General features: G+C 38.8%; 1 pseudogene; it reads right to left on the bottom strand.

Moving 5' to 3' along the window:
- Window positions 1-3,840: 3,840 nt before the first annotated feature.
- Window positions 3,841-5,189, bottom strand: LOC110597365 (melanoma inhibitory activity protein 2-like; annotated as a pseudogene).
- Between the last annotated feature and the right edge of the window lie 3,392 nt (window positions 5,190-8,581).

Below are 8,581 nucleotides of genomic sequence, written 5' to 3'. Positions count from 1 at the left end.
GAAGATGCTATCCTTTCTCTATTGCATGGTTTTAGAAGAAGACTACCACTAAATAGGGAAGAGAGTTAAGAGGGAAAAAGAGGGAGAAGGGGAGTTGCAGGGAAGATGGAAGGTGAACCTCACTATTATACAGAATACATATATGATGTTGTAATGAGAAAAGAAAAAAAAGTGTGTCACATTAGATTGGATAGAGAGAAAGCATGGGAGAGGAGGGGAGGAGTAAGGAGGACAGGAAAGGCAACAGAATAGAATTGACAATATTATTTATGTATGAATATTCCATGTATGTATTATATGTCAAAATTCATTCTGCTGTCATGTATGACTAAAAATAAATAAATAAATAAATAATAAAGAATTAAAAAAAATAGGCCTTAATGGTGCTCATTACTCATTAGCTTCCAGGTAGGAGAGAACCATTTTAGTTATTGGCATTGGAAATGACCAAAGTTCAGGGGCCCTGTGGCCTGGCCTCCATAGCTGCAGCATCCTCGGGCAGTCTCATGGTGGGGTGGGGTGGGAAAGAGCCACCAGCTGGAAAGTCCCTTTTGCGCCCATGACTGGCTCATGCGCACAGCAGCCAACATGCTTCATGCACCCTCCGTTGATGAAAAGAGATTCATAGGAGCCTCCTGTTTTAATTCCTTCCCTGATAATCCTTCCTCCTCTGAACTTTCTTTCTTCCTCTGACTAGAGTTCCTGGGCTTTTATCAACATATGTCCTAACTGTTCTTGATTCCACTGGGTGCCTTCTTCCCTCAGCAATTTACCTAACACCCCTTCCATATTTCCATAACACAGGCAAAGACAAAACAAGATACAAACATATTGTATCAATCTTATCCATTTTTAAAAAATGGCCATTTTTCCTCTCGCCCTGTCTGCTAGGGATGAGCAGATTTGCTCCTGTCCTATCTATCTTTTGGGATTACCAGCTTTTCCTTGTCACTCATCCCCGAGTATCCCGGGGCTCCCCATACAGGCCACCATCTGCCACAATCTGGCTGGCAGGACACAATAGGCAGGAGGAGTAACAGGCAACTTGTGAAGGTTGATACAGGAGGAGGCGCTTTATGGTAGGAGAGTAGAGGTATTTACACACTTAAGTAATTATACACAGCTTGTTTCAATTAACATCATACAGATACAGCAATCCTCATCATTTTAACAATTATACACAGCTTAACTCAATCAACATCATCTTAGAGACTCGCTGGCATTACCTCAAACCACTCCTCTTGGCAAATTTCCAGGTGCCATCTTGACTTGTTTGTGGCTCTCTACACTTTTCTAGCTCTACATTCTATTTTTCAGAAGCATGCCTATTGCAAAGAGATGTATCCACGTTACCCAGATCAAGTTCAAACTGATAACTGAATTGTAATTCACATTATACTTTTCTACATACTAAAAGACTTTTAAGTTATATTCAGCCCTCCCCCTTCCCATTAAGAAATACCATAGTGAAGAGACATTTAGTTGCCATAATGAACATATTGCTAGTGTTTAATGGCAGTTTTTTTTCTAAACACCAGTTAATAAAATAAATCAAGTAGTATGCAATCTACATTTAAAAAGAGGAGAAAATGTAGTAAAAGGTGTCAGAGTAAATGTTATTTAGTTTTCATGAATATATATTACTAGGCTCTAATAGGTGAATATTCACTATACCTTCTATGGTAAAACTCAGTCAAAAAGTTTATGGGGTAATAAAAAATATATTTTATACTGTACAATTCAATATGCTCTGGTTTTGGATTCAGAAGTGGAGTATTCTGGATCATAGGCACCATTATATTTTGTTAGACACAGACAACAAGTGCAATGCCTATTTATACTCCCTACATGATAATCATTATTTAATATTCTAGCCAGAGTTTTACATGTTTTATTATGTGGAGGGTGAAAATTTCTATACTATTTTAATTTTCACAAGTGAGGTTAAGTATAACCTCTTAAAGAGTATTAAATCCTATACTTTTGAAAGATTCCCATCTTAAAAATAATATGAAAGCTAGAGAAAGTTTCATCTCCATTAACTTTTCTAACATTTCCTTTTTTTAAAGTACCAAGCCTAGAACCATGTGGTCTTGGTAATTACTAAAAACAATTGTATTAATGATTCATAGTCTCCTAGTTCACAAACTACAAACAGGATCCTTTTACCCAATATCAGTACTCTGGTATCCACAGCATTTTTGAGGAATATTGATATCCTCACATATGAATCTGCTCTGTTTCAGTCAAATTCTATTGTTCCCAAGTCCTCTATTGTGGAAGAGCAGATGCTAGCAAGCACTAGAATATATTTCAGGCCTTTGTGAAGACCACTATAGAATGAAAGAATCCCCATCATGAATAGAACATAAATAAATAATTTAGGCCTAATTGTTGTAGGTTATCCATGTTTTTCTTTGAGAATGTAGATATACTCATTTACTTTTTTTGGTGATTGTTAGTGGTTATTTCAACTTACTGGTATACCTACTAGTTTCATTCATTGGTGCTATATGTGTCCTCATAAATAATGAAGGAAAGAGTATACTTTACTTTTGACAGCTCAAATGTCAGAACAAAGATTGTCCTTTGGTTGTGTGAATTTTAATTTTTACACTACCAGGCAGCCATCTATAATTTAGGTAATTGCCTATAAGTGTATGCTGTACATTTTAATTTCATTTTTGGACTCAATATTATTAATGCCTTAATGCAATTCTGAATTTCATGAAAATGGGCTTAAAATATAAAAGACAGGGACTGGGGTGTTGGGTCAGTGGCAGAGCACTCACTTAGCACATGCAAGATACTGAGTAGGATCCTCAGAATCACATAAAAATTACTTAATTAATTAAGTGACTGATTAATTAATTAAAGGTAGAAGAAGAACTCAAAGATGAAGAACATGAAGAAGAATAGGAAGAAAAAGAAAAAGAAGAAGAAGAAGAAGAAGAAGAAGAAGAAGAAGAAGAAGAAGAAGAAGAAAAAGAGGAAGAGGAGGAGGAGGAGGAGGAGGAGGAGGAGGAAGAAGAAGAAGAAGAAGAAGAAGAAGAAGAAGAAGAAGAAGAAGAAGAAGAAGAAGAAGAAGAAGAAGAAGTCACCAACGACGACTCAGGGAAAATGGCAATAGAGTGAGATTAAATTGTGGTTTCCAATTCCAAAATGTTTCTTGAGAACTGCAACTTTTTTGTATTTGAGATCTCCTACTTCCATGACATGTTTAGTAGTGTTTTTTGGATTACTCTTAATATGCTGTAGTTATTCTGTTAAGGAAAAACTAGCTTACATGCCCCACAAGACTGTAAATCAATGAAAATCTTTCATTAAGCATAAAGTTCCTTTCACATTTGCTACAATCATAGTAAATACACTTCTTTGTATAAAGGGACTGCCTTTGTTGGGCATTTAAAATATCCCAAAAAATTGATGTCATACCTGAAACTCCCATTGTTGTTTATGGAAACGTGGCTTGATCAAATTCAATGCTGTGCTCTTTGGAGTACAATAGAATGAAAATAATTTGCTCATAAGATTCATATTTAAAACACCTTTATTTCCAAAATACTATCCTAAGAATTATAGTTTTGTTTAGTTTCAATCAGAGCAAAAGTATAACCACTTACTTAAGTAAAAGCAGTTACTTAAAAACTAAAAATGAGAGGTAAGTCAAATTACTTTTGAATTGAGATCAAAAACATCCGGTTTCTTGTTGATGTTCAGTAGCAGGCTCACTTAAAGGTGGAATGAAGCCTGAAAGGCACTCACTTCTACTTTCAGAATGCGGGGGTGGGGGGAGGAAATCCAGCTCTTGGGGGAAGGTCATGAGGGAAATATCTCCATTCATAGACATCTGGCATTGGAAAAAATGGAGGAGGTGGTGGGCATGGTGGAAAATAATCTCGAGGTGCCCCATACCTGTTTACTGCAGGAGGCAGGAGGCAGAGGGAAAAATGGTCCTCTTCTCATGAACTGACTCCTCGGGTCCACAGGAAACAATTCACCTCTGACTGGAGGGAAAGGTGCCAACAATGAGCCAGAGCCAGTTGCTTGGTTTTCAGCAGGGAGAGATGAATCGGGCACATTGGAAACATCAAGATTGATTTGGGTCTCCTTTCTACTGGATTGACTTTCTGAAGACACAGGCCCATCCTCTTTATCCAAAGAAGGCATATTAGAAACTCTGAGTTCTGCTGGTCGTGATGGTCTACCATAATTTGAGTAACATCCACCTTGCCAAAAAGGACCCAATGGTGAGGGACCATTGGGGGAATGATTTCTGCCCAATGCTGCATTTGAAACACCAAGTGCACAGTGATCTTCCTCTACAAATTCAAATTGAAGCTCCGTTTCAGTTAACTTTTGTCTATTGCGAGCGTTTTTTTTTTTTCATGAAATAATGGAGGTTTCTTTCAGCAATCCAAGCCACCAACTCACTCTCATGTGCTTTTTTGTCACAGTAAATAATCTTCCCCTGACAGGACTGAATGGTTCTCTCCAATTCTTCTTTAAGATATTTGGCTCACTTTCTGTAGGTCTCCAGCTCTTCTCTTGTATGGCCCATCTCTTCTTTGACCTTGGAAAGTTTCTCCTCTTGCTCCACCTGGTAATTTTCCTCTACTCTGAGTTTCCCATGGAGTTTAATCATATTTTCTTGATAGCATTGCATCATGACTTTAAATTTCTGCTGAAGGTTCTCATTCTCACCTTCAAGCCATGTATTTTCTGACAGCAAGGTTGCCTGTTCAGTCTTCAGACTTCTAATCTGTTCTCTAAGGTCTTCCTTTGTTTTCTCTACTTCAGATAAGAAAGCACAATTTTGATATCTTTGTCCTTTTAAGGTGTCTAAGGAGGCCATCAAACAGTTTCTTCAAAGCTCCTTTGGGCTCATCATCCAAGTGAGCACCAATTCCTGATTCACTCGTCATTCCCCATTCCAAGTTCCCAATGTCTGTTTGGGCTCCCTCGGTTGGAGAAGACCTATCTTTCATCTTCAGCAAGCCTTCAGTAAGAGACTCCATGTGATTTTCTTTATCAGTTTGAACTCGTTTTGCATGGAATTGAGAGTCTTCCAATGTGGTTCTCTCTTTACATTGGACACGTCCTTGTCCCCTCCATGCTTCAGTTTCTCCTTGTAAGATTGGTTTCTGACTTTGCTGAAGATGGGAACGTTCATCCAAGGCTTCCTTCATTGCCACTGAAGTCCTTCCTCACTCATTTGAAGCCTTCTCAAGTTTGTTTTAGTTTCAGCTATTTGTGATCTGAGGTATTCTGATTCACCTTCAAAGTACTTTATCCTTCTCGATATATCTGCCACGATTTCATCCTGTTTACAATGTTTGGTCTTCTGTTCTTTTAGCTCTTTTTCTAGAAAGAGTCTTGCATCCCCGGGGCTAGGTTTGGACCTATGCAGCTTTTTATAGGTTGCCTCCAAATTTGGGGTTTCTCTTGGTCCCTTCTCAAAACTGCCACCCTTTAAAGTTGACTCTAAGACTTCAAGCTATTTTTGAACAAGGCTAACTTTATCATGTAGTTCACATTTTTCCTCAATTCATCTAGAAAGTTTTAGAGCCAGCTGTTTTTCTCTTCCCACATAAAGCCTGCTTCTAACACACTGAAAACTTCTCCACAAAAACAAGAGAAGAGCAAAACATCCAATAGCTCTACACATCACCAACACCCACGGAACGCCAGAATGATTAGGGCCTGGCTTCATGTCTTCAGACAGTGTTTCCAGAACCCTGCCTACTTCTTCCAGCACCACCCGCTAATATGGCTGTAGGGCAGTCCTTGGTGCCTCCATCATGCCAAGATGGCTCTGGTTGTTGCCACCACCACAATGCCTGCCCAGGCATGCCAACATAGGCTGTGGACATTCAGGTGTTTGGTCAGAAACTCACACCTGCACCAGGCAATGGAGCAGACCAATGAGAACCCCTGCAATGGGGGGTAGTTGTGATGGGGGGAGCTGGGGTGAAGGACACCTAGGAGCCTTGTATTGCTCAAGTGCCCTTCCTTCCCTACCCAGTGCATCCTGAAGTGCCATAGTTTCAGGTCCCTTACACTCCAGCCAGAGAGGAGTCCTCTCCATGCCACCCACCCCTGGGTTTGCTTTAGGCTAGGCCAAGATGGAGCTTCCTATGAAGTTTCTATACAGTCATAATACCATTCAGTTTGATGCCATACAAATTCTAAAGCTTTCTAAACTGTCTCAACAAATTTTAGGTGATATATTTATATTTGTACTTCTTGCCCTTTTGCTTTAATGACCTATTCCTTTCCCTGCCCTTGTCCTCTTTCTTTATTCTTCCTTCATTTCCCTCCCACACTTTCTTCACTTTTTCTTTCTTCCTCCCTTCCTCCCTCCCTGCCTTCTTTTTTTCCATCCCCTCCCTTTTCTTTTATTGCAGTAGTGGGGTTTAAACTCCAAGGCCTTCTGCATGCTAGGCCAGCTCACTACCACTGAGCTACATCCCCTGACAAGCTGACTCTTTCGATGAAGGTCATTTGAATTATTTATAAGGGAAAAAACTCTCAAGTTACACTACTTTTAAAGTAATTTTAGAAGAGTTGCTCACATGGACACAAATCAGTTATGAAAAGTCATTTCTAAATAACACAGTATATCTAATGTTCCAAAGAAGAAAGAGTTTAAAACTTTAGTTCTGGTTTTCCATGTCAGTTTTTCTAATGTACTCTTCATTGAAAAGATTTTGAAATCTTTTTCTCAGATATTCTTTGACTTCTCAAGGCTTAAAAACATCTAAGCAAGCTGGTCATTATAAATATATAGCAAAGAGAAGAACAGCTAGGACTCTCGGAAAAAGATTTAGCTCCTGATGGTGAATGTTGTTGTTGTTAGGATGAAGGGTTCATTGCTTCGTGTGTGAAAAAGACATCCAAACATATTTTTCCCTCCCTAGATATGCTTGAATTGTTGATGAGTCAGATCTAAAGTTCGAAGGAAAAGATTCACATGTAGTCACTGGTTTTCTGAATGTCTCTAAATACATTATAAGTTCAAAGGCATTAAGCCACCATGCATGATTAGACTGTTGTTTTTTATACTTACATGGCCAGGGCTTTATCAGTGTCATCTAAATCTCTTATCCTATTCCACAGGGTATGAACATTTAGAAACTTCTTAACGAATGTGATCATATGAAGTAATGAGTATCTTAACTAGTTTGTGGTGACTATTTCACAATGTACATACCATAATCAGAATGAGGTTTGTCAGTAGGAAGGCCCTCACCCAATGCCAGTGCCATGCTCTTGGAGTTCGTGAGCCATGAGCAAGATAAACCTTTTTTTCTCTATCAGTTAGCAAGATTTATATTCAATGAGGGCAACAGAAAATATACTACATTTCAGAGAGATTACTGGCAAGGCACAAAACTCAAAAGCAACACTTCTAGAACTCAAGCCAATTCCCTTCAGCCAAACCTCTGTTGAAGCAGTTATCCATCCAGCAAAACACACAAACATCAGGCTGCAGATTTCTCTTTACTTGCCAGAGCTCTATTGTGTCTGAATGTAAAAATTGCTAATCCATAGTAGCTTGTTTTCCTCTACAATACCTGTATCAAGATACTGGGTTTCAAATCAATTTCTTGGGTCTTTTCCTCATCTGAACATGCAAATCAATAGCCCTATAGTAAGAGTCAGAAGGATACTCACTGTAACAGAGTTGTTCTGACCTTAAAATGGACAATAAGGTGACCCTGGTGTGAAAAGAACGGGCCTCATTGAAGGTGTGCTCCTAGTTGGTGCATGACACTTCTCAAGGTTTCACAGGCTATGTTGAGAAAGAAGCCAAAACCACTTGAAATAGCCCTCAATTCATAGGTTAATAAAAGATATGGGTGGATTAGGGATAACCTCTTTCCTCTCAGAAATGTTTCTTAAAACCAGACATGAGTTGAAAAGAAGGTATTCAGAACACTCAATAAAATGGCTGTGTGCTTTATGGAATTGGCATGATTCATCAGTACTTGAAACAATTATTTATCATTGCATTTGGTCCTAACACATATAAATGGAGATCAACAGAGGCACAGTAAGAAAGACAGCTAGTAGAAAACACCAAAGCAAAGTGGGTAATTGGCCTTACAGGTTTCAGTTTGCCACTCTGGTGGCACTTTCTGTTGTCTGTGTTAACAGAGTTGCAAAGTAGTTTCCCACTAAGCAGGCCACTCTGTTGTTTGAACCACCAGGAAGGGATGGATCAATTTACCAGCTTTGAGGCCTTTTCTTTCTCTTTTTCGGCCCACTTCATGACTTTTAATCCAGCTGTTTCTACACACCCCCTAATCTGAATCTCTCCTCAGTCCTTATGATCCTTTTTTTAATTGAAGTTTTCTCTTTGCTCTTATTCACGAATTCATGTGTATGGATATTATACTTGGTTATATTGAACTGTACATAATTACTTGTCACTTCTGTGCTGATTTAACCAAGTCACACCTCAACATTTACTGAAACCCTGAAGTTTTTCTGTATTTACATTTTGAAAACCCTCTAAAATTATACCATTGCACATGTAGCTTCAGTGCTCTTTATCTGCTAGTACTCCCACACTACT

The sequence above is a fragment of the Ictidomys tridecemlineatus genome, chromosome 16, assembly GCF_052094955.1.
Source record: "Ictidomys tridecemlineatus isolate mIctTri1 chromosome 16, mIctTri1.hap1, whole genome shotgun sequence".
Lineage (NCBI taxonomy): Eukaryota > Metazoa > Chordata > Mammalia > Rodentia > Sciuridae > Ictidomys > Ictidomys tridecemlineatus.
This window is presented reverse-complemented; position numbering and strand designations above follow the sequence as displayed.